Here is an 18,575-nt window from a genome sequence, read left to right on the forward strand (position 1 = left end):
AAGACTTGCAGCTGAGCAGGCTGAGGCAAATTCGTTATTAGCATCTAACTTTATTTTTTTAAAATATATAGCCTATTTTTGCATTGTTATAATTTTCAAAATGCCTTAGAAGTTTATATCTTCCCCCCCCTATAATTTAATGTACATATTGCAGTTGGAAAGGACTAGATGAAGTTAGCTGCATTGTGGTGCTTACTGTAAGAAAACATGTTTGAGACAAATGCTGTGGTAAAGTATTAGTGACAAATCACCAAGGACAAGTGAATTTGAGGTTCACTTCAAAAATAAAAAGGTTATTGAGATTAGAATAATACACCTGACACTGAGAGACTTAAGAATTGAGTCCACTTAGTTCATCAAAAGAAAAACAGAGATTACTTGATTCCAAGGTATAAGACAGAGAAGGAGAAAATGCTGAATAAAAGAGTTCATTAACCTAATGAATAAAAGCATGACAAAAACTAATGAATGAAAGCTAAAAGAAGACAATTTTGAATTAAAAATATGGCATGCATCAATAACAGTGAAATGACTAAAATCTCGAACTATCAGGCGAAATGCTGGATTTTCCATCTTTTGATTTCTCCAGATTAAGACTTGTTCCTTCTCTGGAAAATATGCATTTGTCAAGCACACATTACTGCACTTAGTACAGTGGTAATCGGGTGAAGGTTTCGGGGAAACCTTATAGCAGCCTTCCAGTATCTGAAGGGAGCCTGCAAGAAAGCTGGAGAGGGACTTTTTACAAGGGCACGTAGTGATAAGACAAGGGGTAATGGCTTCGAACTGGAAAAGGGTAGATTTAGATTAGATATCAGGAAGAAATTTTTCACTATGAGGGTGGTGAGACACTGGAACAGGTTACCTATAGAAGTTGTGGATGCCCCATCCCTGGGAGTGTTCAAGGCCAGGCCGGATGGGGACTTTGAGCAACCTGGTCTAGTGGGAGGTGTCCCGTTCACCTGATCTTGAGCTTCCGTGGGGAACTGTGATCTGGTCTGAGTTAAGAGTTTATTGTGCAACCTGAAACTAGGCATGTTTTACATTGTTTAGGTTTAATTTTAGATCTTTTGTGGAACTCTATCTTAAACCAAGCATGAAGTTAGCTCTATAAAGATCCTAGAATGGAGCTTGATTAGTTAACTGTTAGGCCCTTGTTGCTAAGGGCCTGCCTTTATAATTTTTATATATTTCTGTATTTATGAATGGCATGTATTGAGAGGCTCTGTAATCTAGTAGAAAGGGATGGAGCATTATCCAATAGCTGGAAAATGACACCACCAAATTTGAATATGAAACAAAGTGTAATAACAGTGAAGATGCTTCCACAGTGAAAGAGAATACCAGTGGAGATGGGACTGCCCTATTTCTTGTTGTCATTTTAGCAGGTTGGTTTTAGGCAAGTGGAAGTTGCAGGGTCAATATAGGGACAATGGGGTGAAATTTACTGCCCTAAGGTATAAAGTCATATAGGATCATTAAATGAGTCTTTCTGGCCTTATACTCTTTGAATCTATGCTTCATTTCAAGCCAACGTTATACATTTTTTTTCCTTCCTCAGCCCCCTGTTCTATTTAGAAATGTCTTTACTGCTTTATTCCATTCATATTACTTTAATCAAGTGGAGAGAGCCTAGGTAAAATAGGAAATCTGACCTCCCAAGCTTTAAAGTTACTAGCTTGTAATGGGTGTGAAGTGACAGTAAAGGAGAGGGAAAAGACACTGAAAAATTTCATTTCATGAACTTCAGATTTATAGATAGCAAGAAGTCAGAAGTAATTAAGTATTACTCTGCATCTATTAGTAAATCCTGTAAATGACAGTCAGCCCAGAAAATATGCTGGCATTTTTGTTAAATGAAATTAAAACAGAAACTGAAATAAGATACTGAGAATAATCAACGAGATTGTACTGTCATACAAGTTATAATAATGGTACCTTTCATTCTTCTCTGGGGTGCTGTCTTTTCCTTCTCTTCAGCATATGTGCCCCAGAACAGAGATCTAGCATCTATATAACAGTAATGCTGTTTAACCCAGAACATATGATTAACTGATTCACCTGCTAATGTTGTCAGCTGGACCTCTCATAAATATTTCCTCCCCTTTAGGGACATTGCCTTCTGGAGAAGAATATAGTTAATTAATAGATTAATAAAGAGAGAGGGGAGAAAAAAGGTTGTGATCATGTCATCTGTGTTTAATAGGGCATTTTTTCCATGAAAATGACTATATTTTGTTCACTGCTTTCCCCATACCATCAGATAAATCTTCATTTTTTAGATATATCTTCCTATTTACAAAAGGAAAGGGAAGTAGTGTGAAGAAAAGATGGATTCATATCTGAGAGTGGAACAATCATATTTTTCCTTGAAGGTCTGAACTTCAGATCTTCCCACCCTTACAAGCTAGATATAAAAAATACAGCTGCAAGTGTCTGTCCTGGCTTTATGTCAAAGCTGCTTTAGGCTGGTGACTTTTTATTGCTATTTGTGGGCTTGGTTTCTCAATATCCTTTGACAGATGTAAATCAGATTATATAGGAAGATCACAAAAAGAATTACAGTAAGACAGAGAAGAACTTTCCATGTGTTACTCCAAATGTTATCATGACAGCTTGCCAGCGACTTCCCTCTGTGAGTCAGAGTCATCAGTTTACTTTTAATTGTCTGCCTGAATGTACATATTGTTATTTAGGTGTAACAAAGAGGGAGGATGAATTTAACAGATATATTTAACAGCACAGACTTTATCTATAAGAGGCAGAAATGATAGGTGTTTCAGAAGCACAAGGTAATGGATAGAGAGGTTCATAACATCATCATTATATCTTTATAAATTTAAATTTTTTGCTAGATATTTCTTTATGAACCAAACCTGCAGTCAGGTTGACAAATGAAGGAAAATGAGGAGCGAATGAAAGGACTGTACGTTAAAGGGGTAAGGATGCTATTTGTATATGCAATGTTATGAAATGACAGAACATTTTTCTACGTGCCACGCGAAGAGAAAGTTAGACTAGTTCTCAAAAACATGGCAAAGTTTCTATCATAGCTAAGTCTACAGTTTTGTTTGAGAGAAAAAAAAACATCGTGAGCAAAAATCAAATTCTGACTTAAAAACATTAGTAAGACTAATGGAAATTTAATCTTTAACTACAAGTTGACTTAGCCAGCAACAGAATCTGCTTATTTGGAATGGAAGAAAAAAATGTGTGCTCAGGGAGAGGTGTCCAGGTCCTCTGAAATCAGAGGATCCTGTGTGAGAGGAGCGCACTGCCACCTTTCTTGACACTGCTATCCTATCCTCCATTGTCTGTTAAAAAAATAAAAATAAAAAAAGGATCATAAAAATGGCATGTTTTAAATGCATCTGAAAGACTGTTTGTACCTTATGTCAACTTCCCCCCCCTGCCTCTAAACACCCCCTCAAAGTCAGCATCTGATGTGTGAACCTTTTTCAGCCTTGACATGCTAGATATATCAGAGACAGTTTGATGTATTTGCAATAAAAAGGGAACTGCAGCAAGCTTGGAATCAGTGAAATTTACTGTTGTGAAAATGATGGCATTTTGATCCTGTGCAAGCCTCTAGCCCCTGCCCCCATCATCCAGAAGAGCAGAAAAACAGTTGCCGTATAAAGTTTATTGAGGCTTTGGAAAGCATCCGTAACTTCTGAGTGCTGTAGTCCTGGGCAGTCTACTTTTTGTGAGAACCCCCAGTGACTCAACAGTAAACTACAGTATACCTGAAATACAGACTAGCCAGGAGCTCAGAGTGCTGTTGGCCACATATTTCTTCTGATAATAAAAAAGAAAATTAAGATCTTTTAGAGGAAAAATACAGATTTTATTATAGATTTTCCCCCATAGAAATATATAATAAATTAATAAGTATCAATATTATAAAACCCTCTCTCTTTAAAAGCATGCATTGGTAACCAATTCTACCTGATAACAATAAATCAGATGGCTAGAACTTCTCTAACCTTAGTCTACAAAGCCCCCTATTTCAAAACCCAGTGCTGTACCATGATTGTTTTTCACCCAGGTATCCACCGTTTCTGAAATCCTGAATCCTGCCTCGACACTTCCATGAGAAGATTGCTATTAATCAAAGATTAAGATTTTCCAGAAAAAAAAAAGCAACAGATTTGATGCCACTGATTAAGGCCAGATGCTGCCAGTTTTAATCCAGCTGAGTAGCACCTTAGGCCATTGGACTAGCTGGAAGATAGGATGGCAATTCGGTTCAAATTATTAGGGGTGGCTTCTAATTTTAAAACCTGCAGTCTGGAGAAAGAATAGAAAAAAATTGTGGAATAATTTACTGGGGTACACAGGTTTGACTCGTGGATAAAATTACTCTTTAGTGTCTACTACATTTTCTGCCTTTGGAAAAGGGGGAAAATGGGCAGCAAGAAATCTAGCTTTGTTTTCGAGAAATTTTAGCAATGACCAGTGAAGTTCTTCAAATGCCGGTCCAACAGTGCTGGCCTGGATTCTGAATGTGTTTTCTACTTATATTGTGTCTTGTGCACTGGCCATGTGAATAATTCCTTTTTAGTGTTAAATTCAACTGCAAAATCAGCAGAGCAAATAATGCCTCCCTGATTGCCCAAGAAAGAGAGGTGCAATTTCCACAAATACTTCCAAAGGATTTTCTGTATTCGTAGGCCATTAGATAAGGAGACTCCAAGGTTCTGCTTGGTTTCTAATTTTAAGTCAGCCATGTGCAGTGCACCAGAAAAACAGTTGAAGAACATGAACCATCTAGTAAATACAAATCAGCACTGAAATAGAAATGTCAAAATTAGAATAGATTTAGAGTATGTTTGGGTCATGCTGAATCAAAAATGTTAACCTAGGCCATGCATGATCTATAAAGAAACCAAAAACATACAGAAAATATCTTTTTGTTCAAGTGAAAAATGAATGATTACTTTTCGCATTGAATATGACCTGTAATTATTGAGCATCTTCTGAAAGCTGTTACAGATAATGAGCTGGCAGCAAAAACTGAAGATCTCTCAGCTGACAGGAATGTAAAATAACAGTGGCCTTTCAAAAGGAGAAAAGAAATGCTTGTACTTAAAAAGGCTTGGTAGATGATCAGTGAGTGCAGTGTCAGGAAACCCACAGTTGAGCATCAGCTGCTTTAGATCCTGCTGCAGTACATGTTTAAGAGCTAGGAGTCAAACTGTTCAGCTGTTTTCAAACCAAGATTTGTTGCTCAAGGTAGTATGTACCTACAGACCTTGTCTTATGGTCTTATGCCATCAGACCTACAGCTATTTTCATATTTATACAGTGAGTGTCAGAGGACTGAAGGAGAAATATAGGAGCAGGTACTGGTTTATTCAAATACGTGCACAAGTTACAGAACCACAGCAGGTTTTTTTCTCATGTTCTTAAATGGCACTTTCCCTTTTTCCTATACATGCTGAAGACATATATATATATGGTGATCAAAAAGCAGCATAGAAACTTGCCTAGTTTGGAAGGACCTTGTCCCTCACCATAGAAAACTTACCTTGGTGATAAGAGGACTGCTGGATGACCTAGAAGAAGACAGTTGCATGAGAATGGATTTATTCCAATGTACCCTTTTTTCTTTCTTCGATGTAGCTATGAAGTATTTGAATACAACAGGTCAGAACGTGGCTGACCTTCAGGAATCTGAATGCTTGGGGTTAGTTATTCCTCTAGTAAAGAGGAGTTTGCCCATATACGACATATGCTTTTCAGTGTGAACAGTTGATATTAATGCTGAATAACTTCTTGTTGAATCCACCTATATCAGAAGATATATGCCTAAAAAGGGAAAGTCTTGACCAGAAGAGGGTGCAAAATTACCTAGCAAGCAGAGGCACGTTTTGTGTATTTCAAAGACAAATTTATGGCACACAAAAACATTGAGGAAAAGTAAAAGTTGCACTATGTTTACCAGAGAGCTGTCCTCTAGAGGAGAAGAGCTTTCTGTGAACCTACTCTTTCTGGATTGCAAAAACATCAAGGCTGACTATGATAACACCAAAAGCAGTGCTCATAATAAAAAAAAAAACCACTGCTTGGTACTGAAAAAGTTATCAAGAAGACAGGCAATACGGAAAACATAAAGTCTCCTGTGTACTACACAGACCATTTCTGACTGATGTACGAATGACACGGAATGCACATCTGGGCCACTTCAGGTATACTCTAATCTGCAAAATAAATATGCATATAAGTAGATCTCTCAAAATCCTGTGATCTTTTGTAACAAAGTTGTCATAACTCCAGCGTGGCAGTGTGATAAATTTCTTCATTGACAATATGCCTGACATTCCACTGTAGCTCCATAGCAGAATAAAAAGATAAAAATAAAAAAAAAAAGGCTACTTTAAAATAAAATGTTACTAAACAGTAAAATAATACTCAGCATCAGACAGAGTGGCAGACTGCTCCTCAAAGGTTGAGCTTTGAAGAGAACTCTAGGAATGTCTCCATCATGTCAAAATGACTACATATTTGGAAAAGCATCAAATAATGATTAATTTTATTCCTGTTTAATTCATTTTCCCAGTTGCCCAAAAAATGTTTTTAAAATTTTTGCTGCATCATTCATTCACAGTAAATTGAAATTACTCACTGAACTAAAGTGATCTGATCTGTGAATCTTCAAAGAGGGCATTGTTTTGAGTTTGACATTCAGAATTTGAAAGTCAACTTGTTTTGTTGGGATACCTTGGTCTTCCCTTCATGTAAGAAAGTATTTCAGAGAAAATTACCTTCAGGGTAGCACTAACTGTTAAATAATTACCTATGGAGAAAGAAAAGACACTATTAATATACTATATTCTTTCCAAGATATCACTGTAACTCCAAAAGTGTGTTTGATATGATACACCATCTCATTACAGGAAAAATGAACCTGCTGTAACATCCATTACTGTATTTCCCCCTCTCTCCTCTGCTCTTAAAGTTTTCCTGTGGTATAAAAAAACAACAGTGACAACTTCAAAGTTGCATTACAGCAATGATACAGACAGGTAGATATTAATAAGGCTGCAGGTGGGATGTTGTTTATCATACAGTATTTACAAAGAAGATCCTAGGTGGCTACAGCTGAAGCAGAATAAATCAGTCTGAGACCTCACTGTACATACCACAGAGTAAGACATCACATTCTGAAGGTAAATAAAATCCTTTTGGATTTCTCGCACAGATTCCTTTGGTATTAAGAGTTCCAGTAATCGTGGAACTACAGAAAACAGTAGCAATGAGTTGTAAATTCAAGTAAGGTAAGTGCAAGCATTTATTTATTTCACTCTCTTTCATATAGCAGACTCTGGGTGGCTAGTATTAAGGTAAGCAAAGATCTTTCCTGATTTACAGGCAAAAAATGTAATACACCAGGTTCACTGATTTTAATCTAGCAGGTGGAAAGTTAAAAGCAGCTCTGTACTCAAATAGAGAAGAAATATTTGCAAAATAAATATAGCATACTTGAACTTTTTACTTGAAAATTTTTTTCAAGTAAAATTTTCCTTTTTTTTTACTTGAAACCATATTTGAATTTTTAATCCCTCTTGGTACTTTTTTTCTTGTTTTCTCCTGTAGTGAAAGACTGATGATGAGATTGCTTATACTTTTGCCCTCATGAGACCCTGGGCAAAAATGGGGTCTAAATCTAAAGTGTATCTACCTCAGCATTTGTCAGTGGCCATCACAAAAAAGACTGGTTTTCTCAAAGTGTTCTGGCAGTCCTGTTGTTTTCTCAGCAAACCAAAAATTATAGATTACTGAGAACAAGGACTTGACAGACCTTCTAGAAATGCTGTTACTCTCCAGTTCTAGGTTGTGTTCTTTTGATTAGTTTAAGTATATGAAGGAGTAGGAAATAAGAAGACTTGCATAAGTGAACAGTTTTTGATGTTAAAAGTACATAATGCAAAAATGTGGTCCGAATTTGTAATAAAGTTGAGCACACTGCCTCCAAAGGGATTAAATCCTGGTACAACGTCTGTTCTGAAACAGAACCCCACACTGGCTGAACTGGCAAGTGGTACTTAGTCACTTGCTTTGCATAGGTATGTATAATTCCAGCATGCTGTTGTTTTTCCCAAGTATATTTTTCTTGGATGAGGAAAGGGATTTGTGAACACACATCCTTGTATGTGATTTCCTATCAAGTTGATCCCACAGAGCAGATGTCTATCACTGCCCCCAGCCAGCAGTTTTAGGTCCAGATCTTTAAAGTCATATGAGTAACTAAAGTAACAGGAAGGGATCAAGAGGGGTTTACATGCAGTCCCTCTTTTGCAGTCATACATTATGGAAAATTTCCATTCTCACAACAGGAGTTACATTATTGTTAAATCCTACTTCATCTATTCAATCCTTCTTCTACTTGACCTCCAGTTCCTTGAGAAGCTGCTGTCTATGTGTTGGTGCCTTTTCACCTGAGAATCACAGTCCTCCTGCAGGATCTGGGCTTTGCAACTAGAGATTGTGAGGGACTGGTAACAGAGAAGCACTGCCAAGCTTTATCTCAACTCAGTGTACCAGAAGTTTATCTGTCTGACTTTGATCCTGTAAAGTTCTGTTACCTGCACACTTTTCCCCCTCTTTTTCATCAGGTATTACATGTACAAAGCAGACTCTGCTGATGTTACTCCTCTCATCGAGAGAAGGAGTTCTGGAGGATTTGGAAGTGAGCTGCCTGGCAGCAGGGAAATCAAGGTATTCCCTTTATGGCATTTATTTCATTACAAAATAAAGAAATGGCACATGGGAAGCCCTTTCTTGTAGGGCCTCAGTTAAGCACCACTGACCCTCCACTACAGAGTAGCTGTCTTCAGTCCCGTTTTTCTGGACCACTCCTGGATTACAAATAACTGTGCTACATTTTTTCTTCCTTCATCCCTTTAGTTTCAATAAAATAGAATAGATCCACCAGATCCACATTTGGACTCATGCAAGGGCCCATTGTCTTCCCACTGAGCTGGCATTAAGATGTTGAGATTCTTTAACTGAATAGACATGCACTGGCAGCTTTCTGCACTAATTGCACCAGTTTTGCAAACTAATTACCAAATGTGTGCTAGAAGATTTTTTTCATCGTTCCTTTTATCAATTTTAGAAAAAGACATTCCTTTGTATCTGAATAATGTCATCAGTAATTCCATCACGCTGATGTTCTCTGATGGTTTCAAGTGGAGGTATCAAAAGCAAAATCCTCGGTCCTTCTTTGCAGCTATCTTATAGGTGTGTAGGGACTCTTAAAGAGGGGCAGTTACCTTTCAATGTGGATAGCCACCTGGCCAGCCAAGTCCTTGCCCACATCAGCATAGAATCATAGAATCATCTGGGCCGGAAGGGACCTTCAAAGGTCATCTAGTCCGACCCCCCCCGCAGTCAGCAGGGACACACCCAACTAGACCAGGTTGTCCAGAGCCTCATCGAGCCTCACCTTGAATGTCTCCAGGGAAGGGGCCTCAACTACCTCCCTTGGCAACCTATTCCAGTGCTCCACCACCCTCATGGTAAAGAACTTATTCCTAATGTCTAATCTAAATCTGCTTTTTTCCAGTTTAAAGCCATTACCCCTTGTTCTGTCATTGCCAGCCTTTGTAAACAGACTGTCTCCAGCCTTCCTGTAGGCCCCCCTTCAGGTACTGGAAGGTTGGGGAAGGTTGGGTACTGGAAGCATGATCAGCAACAACCTTCCACTTCCCTAAAGACCTGCAGAATTAATTAATTTCCCCCCGAGGTGGCCTAGCAAGCGTCCCGGGGGGTTTTTTTGCCTTCCTCTGCAGCACTGAGCAGGGCCCCTTGCCAGGGCTCCTTTGGGCCAATTTGGCCAGGAGCCTGCTGCTCCTGCTGCACGAAGGTGGCCCTCGTGCCCCACATCCGGGGGGAGGAAGCTTTCTAGACTCCCAGGCGGGCCCCCAGGGTGGCCCCCGGGGGATGCTTCTTGTCCTCTGTAGCATTGAGCACAGCCCCTGCTCAGGGCTCCTCGGGGCCCTTTGGGCTGGCCTCTTGCCCGATGCTCTGGCACCTCCCGGCCACCACTCCTGCCCTGCCTCTCTCAGCCTCTCTTGCCCATTGCAAGCTTGGAGCGGGAGCGAGCTCTGCTCTTCCCTTGGCTCCGTCTCCCCAGGGCTTCTGCCTTGGCCAAAACACCCTCTCCTGGGAAGGCCTCCGGCCTTGGGGCACCCTCCGCAGATGACACTCGACCACTCTCCCTGCCTGCAAGACAAGCCCAGGGCACGCACCAGAGCGCTTTTCAGCCATCACTGGCCAAGGAGCACAGCGGCGCAGACACTTCTCAAAGGCAAAAGGGGGCTCCTAATTGCTACGCCTCCTACTTTGGAAAATTCCTCTCCTACCACTCACCTCCTCTCCTTCTTCTTGTGTGGGCTCCGTCCTCATCCTCATTCTTGACGTTCTCACTCTTCAGGGGACAGGGGCTGCTTGGCCTCTATTCCCACTGCTACTTTCTGTAGCTCTGTGGCTTCTCTTTGCCAGGTGGCAAGGGATGTTTTGTCAAGCTAAACTGAAGAACACATCAGCCTACTCCTGGCTACAGACACCAATTGTGTTAGTGCTTGTGAGCATCGGCTCTGAAACAGATTCAGAAAAAACCCATAAAATAACATAAAATAAAATCTAAAAATAAAATCCCGTTTCCACTTGTAACCTTTCTGATTTAGGTATCAGGGCCACGAAGATCAGAGGGTTAGAGCAATGATCAAGTCCAACTGTCTGACCACTTCAGGACTGACCAAAACGTAAATCATTAAGGTCATTGTCTAAATGCCTCTTCAACACTGACTGGCACTGGGCATTGACCACCTCTTTAGGAAGTCTGTCCCAGGGTTCGTGCACCATCTCAGTAAAGAAATGTTTCCTCATGTCAAGTCCAAACCTCCCTGAGGGATTGAGCCGTTCCCAAGCATCCTGGTACTGGATCCCAGGGAGAAGAGATCAGCACCTCCATCTCCACTTCCCCTCTTCAGGAAGCTGTAGAGAGCAATGAGTTTGCCCCTCAGTCTCCTTCTCTCCAAACTAGACAAACGCAGTGTCCTCAAGTGCTCTTCAGAGGACATGCCTTCCAGCCCCTTCGCCGGCTTTGGTGGCCTCCTCTGGATGCATTCAAGTACCTTAACATCTTTTTGAAATTGTGGGGCTCAGAACTGCACACCATACTCAAGATGAGACTACACATATGACAAATGATAAATAGCTATTACTTCCATCTCTTTATATACTGTATGATCTTTAGGTCTTTCAGAGAATGGACTTATTTAACATTAAAGCAATTCTGCATCTCACACTGAAAAGCATTTTTCTAGATTGATAATAGAAATTATTACTTACTCCAGTAATCACTTTTTTAAGACTCTGTGAGCATAGCTTTGCTAGGTTAAAGGTTCCCCTTACAGCACACATTCTATAATAATATCCTCTAATAAACCCATTTAGCATAGTGCTTTTTAAGTAGCAGTGGCCACAAATAAATTAAGCTAGTGAAGGAAGATACCAAGAAGTCAGTGTGTTACTGAACTTAAATAAGGCTGCTTTTCCATGACCTCTTGGAAAATACATTTTGCCGCAAAAGTGAGGTACTTACAGGAGCAATCGGTGACACTGTGTGTAGTGAGAGCACCTTCAAGAAGCTGCTTACTTTTGATGCAGGCAACACTTAATAGGGAGGTGTAGCAGAAAACAGTGATGTTTGGAGCAAAGGGAAAAGTTGTGTATCCACATGCAGACATACACCTAGTGAACCACTGGAAAATCAAGTAATAAAATTCTGCTTAAAACTGGAGGCTATCCACATATTCATCCTCAGTTAACAGTTCTGGAGCCTGACTGAAGGCAGTGTTTATTCGTGTTTCCTACCTTACAGGAGTTGCCAATCGGATGGAGACCATTAACCATTAAGGAGATCATTAACTGGGGAATTCACAAAGCAAAATGACCAGTAGCTTGAATCAGAAGACTTCCTTTTGGTACTCATTCATATACAACGTTCATTTAGCTACCCCTGCAAAATGTCATGCTTAATAGATGGTGAAGGTCGTTTCCTTTTCTCCTTTTGTTATTGAGATACTAAATGCTTATTATTTCAATGTCCTTCCCAGTATTTTTTGTAACACTTTCTCATCATTACTTCTTCACATATGTAATATACTGTTATATATCACTATTCCAAAAATCTCAGAACACGTCATGAGATCCTACTCATTACTTAACTAATTTATTCATAAAACTGTTTTGCTTACAAGGCTGTATATGTGTCAGTAGCTCACAGAGCAGCTTCCACTGAATGCTGAAACTGTTGTATACAACCGTCCTTACATTTCTTCTGGGATTAAAACTGGACCCCAGCTATGGATTTTTGTCCATAGTGTTTAGGGTAGAAGAGGATGTTTGGAATCTTACTGTCTTTCATAAGTCCTTTGCTGATCTGGTTAAGTCCAAAGTTGACGTTTGTAACTGACAGAAGACTTCATAACAATTTTTTTCTTTTTCATGTTTCTTATAGTAAAAAAAAAAAAAAAAGTTAATTTGACTATATATGAAAAACAGCAGAAGACGGCAAACAGCATGAGTAATGGCTAACAAGTTGCAAACTAAACACCAGAGAGAGAAGCACCAGCAGGAAAAAGCCTAACCATTTCAAATTTAGTTATGCCTCTAGGGATAGGCCAATTTTGCTCTTCAATATAAAACTGTATATAAAACTCTGCTATTAAGACACCATTGTTATATTTCCTTTTTAAAGAGATGGCTTTAATAAATGTATACTGTTGGGGTTTTTGGTTTTTAGGGTTTTTTTTCCTTAGCACAACTGTCTTCACACAAAAGAAGCCTAGGAGCACACAAAGCAATTTGCTAGCTGATCTTGATAAACAAGCCACATGGCATAATCATTTAAAACTTTTTAGAGTACTTTTGAACCCATTTGACTTACAGAGGTGCATTTCATGCAGTTCAGAGAAACCTGCATCTTGCTTGTATGCACCTGAAAATCCTATTGCAGAAAATGTATGCGGACCAGCTAAGGCTAGCATTAAGTTTATAGAGTATGTCTCTTATGCATGATTTCACTGTTGATTTTATTTCATGTATAATTGTACTGTAGGAAGACACAGTTGAGCATATGATAAAGAGCAATCTTTATCATTTGAGTTTCCCCAGGGCTTCTTCATTGTATGGATTGCGAATTTTGCTGTTACAACCCTACAATGTAGAATATTTTAAAAAACCTGCCATGCGTTTTGGCCTGTGAATAATTTAATATTCAGTTTATGCAGAAGGGCTAGATAAGATGGGCTACCTTAGATTCTTCATTGGGATTTTAATTTATTCAAAGAAGGATTTTTCTATTGGAATTGCAAACCAAAGAAACTACTCTAATTGTTTTTATCTTCAATTGCATATGAATTTAAAAATGCTAGGTTTGAGCACTACTTGCTGACTCACTGACTTCAGAGGAAGGAGTCCCATCAGCTTCATTAGGTGTTGGGTTAAGCCAATAGTAAGGCCACAAATGCAAATTCACAGGACACGGTTTCAAAATTAGTTGCCAGAATCCACTGGGATTTTACTACTATTCATTAAAAGGCTGTTCTCCATCTTCTCAATGTTCTTCTCATGTGAAGGCCTTAGTGAAGCTGTCTGCTGGGCATAACTTTTTGTATTTTCCTTCTCTAGCTCCATTTTCTTCTTTTTGATGACTCTTTGTTCAGTTGACTATACTAGGCAGACAGTTGATGCACAATTAAACAGGTAATTATTTGGTAATGAAAGCCTGCAACAAAGAGAAGCCATCCTTGTGTTTAGGCCATTGTTGGTCCTTTTGCCGCACTAGAACTAGCTTGTTCCTTTGTTCCTCAAGCTTTTTCTGTGTGAGAGTGGTCTTCGCAGTCAAACACACACATCCCAGTAGCTGCCCTGTGTTTCATACAAAGTTCTGACATGATACAGATCCAGTTCCCCAAAACATCTCATGTTTCACTTTTGTGAGGGCAGAGCTGGTGGGCTACAGCAGTCTAAACCCCATCCCTTGCTGTTCTAAGGTTAGGTGGTTTTGGTGCGTGGAAAGCACTGTCAAAGTACACCACTGCAGACCTTTCACAGGAGAGTAGATCTATCTGTAAATGGGGAATCAAAAATAGATCCTGATGGTTTCCTGGCAGTACGTTTCAAGGTGTATTTGCTTTACAAAAAGAGATAAACATCAAAGCCACATGTATATGATACTCCTCTTCTTTGTATTCTAGGCTGGTTTTCTTAGCATCCTTCCATGTATCTTTAGCAGAGAAGTCTACTACTGTCCTGTGACATTTCCTCAGAGCATTCAAATCTTGCCTGTATTGAAATTATATTTTATCATATATTAGATTAGTAACCTAAATGTGGATTTTTCTATGCAAAATAAAGGCATGTGCATGTTAAAAGAACCTTGCTTGTTCTTGTATTTCTGCATTTGCTTTACACACTAAGCATGAAAAAAGCATTAAAAAGTATAACAGAATGTGAATGAAAAATATTACAAAAGAACAAAAATACAGCGCTGTCTTTAAACCTCCCACACTGCAGTTGAGTACAATTCCAACAAGCCACAGGTGTACGCCATATGCATAGGTGAAAATGTGATTATGAGAAGTCTGATGACAGTTCTGGGTCCACAAAGCATTCATCTCAATATAAACATCTGTTATGTATTCAAGGCAAAACTGTGCGGAATATAGAGCTATAATTGAGGTTTTAAATGCAGAGATATCAGGAAACTCCAGGTTATTGCCCCAACAGGAACTCAAATTTGATCACATTATAAAAAGATAGTATTTTTTATTAGTGTACATAATGTTAAGCTTCATGCCTTATTATACTGAGATGGAATTGCTTCAGCGCAACAGAGTGTAGGGACTACTGACTTGGAGTGATGCACTTATTTCTCAATTATGGGATTGATGCACTCTTCTGGCAGAGGGGCTCTAATGAGCTGGACTGTTGTTAGCTGTCAATATACATTGTGAAAATCCTGTGGTTTGATTGGCTGCTCTCTGTCATAAACCAGTAATAAATATGATGTCCCCAACTTCTGTATTCCTCTGCTGGTAGCTGAAGTTGCCAAATCCTTTGCATTATATATAAAAGACCCTGTTATCAGATGCTCATAATTTGGCCAAACTTTAGCCATGCAGGATTAAATTTCCTGTGCCTTGTGTCTGCCTTTAGGCGAATGTCCTTTTTAATTTCTTCTAACACCATTTCTGAGAAAGAAATAAGGGGAAACTATATTAACTGCACAACATCTCTTCACAGTTCTCTCTTCATGTCTTGCTGCGTTTCCAAAAGTGCAGACTCAAAGGCAAAAAAAAGTCAGCCTAAACTGATGGGCACTGAAAACCTTGGCCTTGCGCAGTTCAGCAGCCTGGGACAAGAGAGGGTATATCATCTCTTTTCTTTTCCTTGGCATTTTTATTCTTCTAACCCAAAATCAGCCACATGTAAACAAGACTAAGGACTCGCTCCTACCCCAGCTCAAATGGCTTTTCACACCGTCATTCTTCCTGTGATATCAGCACTACACATATTGTTTTGTGGGATTTTTTAAACAAATCTTACAAGGGCAATCTTCTTAGCACCAAGCTGTCTGAGACTAAAGGCTTACTGTGTCCTCTCAGATGCAATAGCTCGATATCGTTAGTAACTAGAAATATGGAAAACACCAATATATTACTTTGGAAGCCAGAAGTGCTCAATAGCTGAGATTTGCACCACTGGTTTGGTCCATCCTGATTTGGATCTCTATTTTATCGAAAATACATGCTAAAAATAATGATTATAGAAATATCACCAAGAGCTGTCAGGTGGAATCTTTTGTGCAGATCACAAAGGTATTTCCTTCCTCTTTAGGCCATTTGTCTGCAGAAGGATGGGGTTGTTGTTAGGCTTGCCAATGAGTACAAGCTGATGTTATCTTAGGTGGAAGAACATCACCAGCGATCACAAGACTACAATCCATACCTTTACCAGTGCCAACACAGTGCCAGGGAGGCTGCACTAAACTGCGCTAGTTAAGGCTCTAGCTTTGTGGTTTTTCACTTTAACAGCAACAGAAGACCTGCGCAAAAAAAGTTAGGTAGAAAATTTTCCTAACCTTTTCTTTTAAGAAAAAATAGTAGTGACATTTTTAACCAAGCCTTTGCCAGGAGAAAAGCTGCCAATTTTAACCCCTCCAGCCTTCATACATAGAAATAGATTTGCTCCCCACACACTCATCAGTGTATCTTTGTGAACTGAGTAGGAATGAAAGCAGAATTTGACTCTATGTAATGAAATTTATTTTTTCCTCAAAAATAAGCCCGTCAGGTTACAAATGCAAACTCTTTCTAGTTAATTTTCCTTTCATTTTATTTCTTTCCTGCTCTTTTTGCTCCCCCCTCCTTTTTTTTTTTTCTCTCTCTCTTAAGCAGAATGAAAAGAGTTCTTTAACCAAACAAATGTAAATACGTAAGTGGTAGGGATTTTTTTAAAAGTATGTTTTTCAGTTCATCTAACAAAGACATATCTGTCTGCTCGAATGATTCCTTACTGAATATGAATGAGAAGCCCTTTAATGAGGTACGGTAATTAAGCTCTGGCAAGCCCCCCTAGCCCCCTGTCAGCAGCTTCCCAGGCAAACAGCCATTGAATCCGATGATTGACAAACCAGACGCTGGACATGTACTGTAGCTGATGGGGAACAATGGGCTGGGGGGCCACGGTATCTGACGTACCCGGCTGTTCCAGCCCCATCAAAGGGCCAGGCTCCTGGGGGTGTCCATCTCGCTGTCCCCGTGGGCCTGAGCTGCATGTTTACCTGCCAGACTCTCCTGGCTCTTCTCAAGGTGCACGTCCTCAGCAAGCGCGGGCTGGATATGTACCTTGCCCGCGCTACGTGTGCCTGCACAGGAGCCGGTTCGCTCCTCCGGCACTCATGTGTTGCGGTGCTCGGCTCATAAATCTTTTTAATTGTTAAAAGTCTTTAACTATAGAATAGGATTCATTATCCATTGTGTTTGCCAAAATGCTATTTAATAAGTTGCTTGTTTTATTAACCCTGACAGAAAAGAAAACAGGGTTCTTTATCTCCAGCTGTTGGAGAAAGATACGGGATTTGTCTGAGCACTTTTGCTTAACACGTTGCAAAATGAGTGTGTTTAACAGGTTTGGGGTGACTGGTCTACAGTTGAATTGCACACTTTTCCCCTCTGTCCTGTACCCTGGATAAACAGTACCTGTGGCAGCAGCCTGCATATGTTTCAGAATCATGAAGGAAGGATTGGTAAAGAAAAAGAAACACACCACGAAACAGCCAGGACAAAAAAACCTAGAAGTCCCTTTTTCTACCACCCTGTAACTCTTGCTGTATGATCACTCAGCAGCCTAGATGAGAAGGATGCATCTTTATTTTAATTGATTGTAGCCATATGGATTGGCATTGTGAGGGACCGCTTGATTTCCAGGCCAAGAGGTTAATTTCCTTCTTGTATGTCATCAGTTCTGTAACATGTGTGCGTGCAATACACTGTCCTCATGGTGATTTGGAAATACAGGTGATGATGGTCTGGCTATAGGCTTTGTGGAACAAACTGGAAGATTATTTGAAATGTATGATGCCAACTTGCATTTTGAAAGAAATAGAGAGGAGAAATGTACTTTTCAGGGATGAGATGGAAGAGAAGGAATAATTTAAACATTTCCTATCTCCTAAATAACACCGAAAATATGTGCAAATACGTATATATGCAAACATTATCTGAATAAGCTGATAGTGTCATTTGTCAAAATTGGCAATCTCCTGTTATTAAAATTGAAAGCTCACCACTCTTTCTTCCTTCCTGGACTTTTTTTTTCTTTGAAAAGCAGAGATAAATCCCAGTAGTACAATTAAAACACTAGCTAAATATTACTTTGTTGGGCTTAACGATAGATTACAATGTGTGCATAATGACCCAGTTCTAGTAATATCATCTGATTTAGTAAGGAAATCAGAGTCTGCCATATGTTCACCAATAAGGTCTTAGAAATTCTTCTTCTTGTTCTTGATGTCTCAGCCAACTGCTAGCAAGGATGCTGTTTTGTCCTGAAATCGTCTTGGTTTTGAGCACCAAGCACATTAAAGTCATAAGCATGTGGCTCATTTTATCATGCCACCTCTAGGAATGAGCAGGGGGTGAATTAACAACCTGCCACCTGCCTGCCCTGAGTACCTTTATGCATGAAAGTGTTCCAGTTGCAGGCCGGTCTGAAAACTGATTTCCTGTTAACAGCCCCAGAAAGGTATATACAGTGGCTTTGGGGATATTTTACAAAATGAAAATTAATCTTGATATTTCCCCTGAATATATTAGCACCCAATTGGCAAGATTATTTAGCTCTTATGACAAACCAGAGAGCAACATCAAAACCCAAAACAAGAAGAAATCAAAATAGGGAGCAAAGTAAGACTCTGCTGTGCCATTTAGCAAATTTAGCAAATATGTACCACATATTTGCTACATTTGTTATGTATTTGCCATTTGTAGACTAAT

This window comes from Numenius arquata, chromosome 4, assembly GCF_964106895.1.
Source record: "Numenius arquata chromosome 4, bNumArq3.hap1.1, whole genome shotgun sequence".
NCBI classification, from domain to species: domain Eukaryota; kingdom Metazoa; phylum Chordata; class Aves; order Charadriiformes; family Scolopacidae; genus Numenius; species Numenius arquata.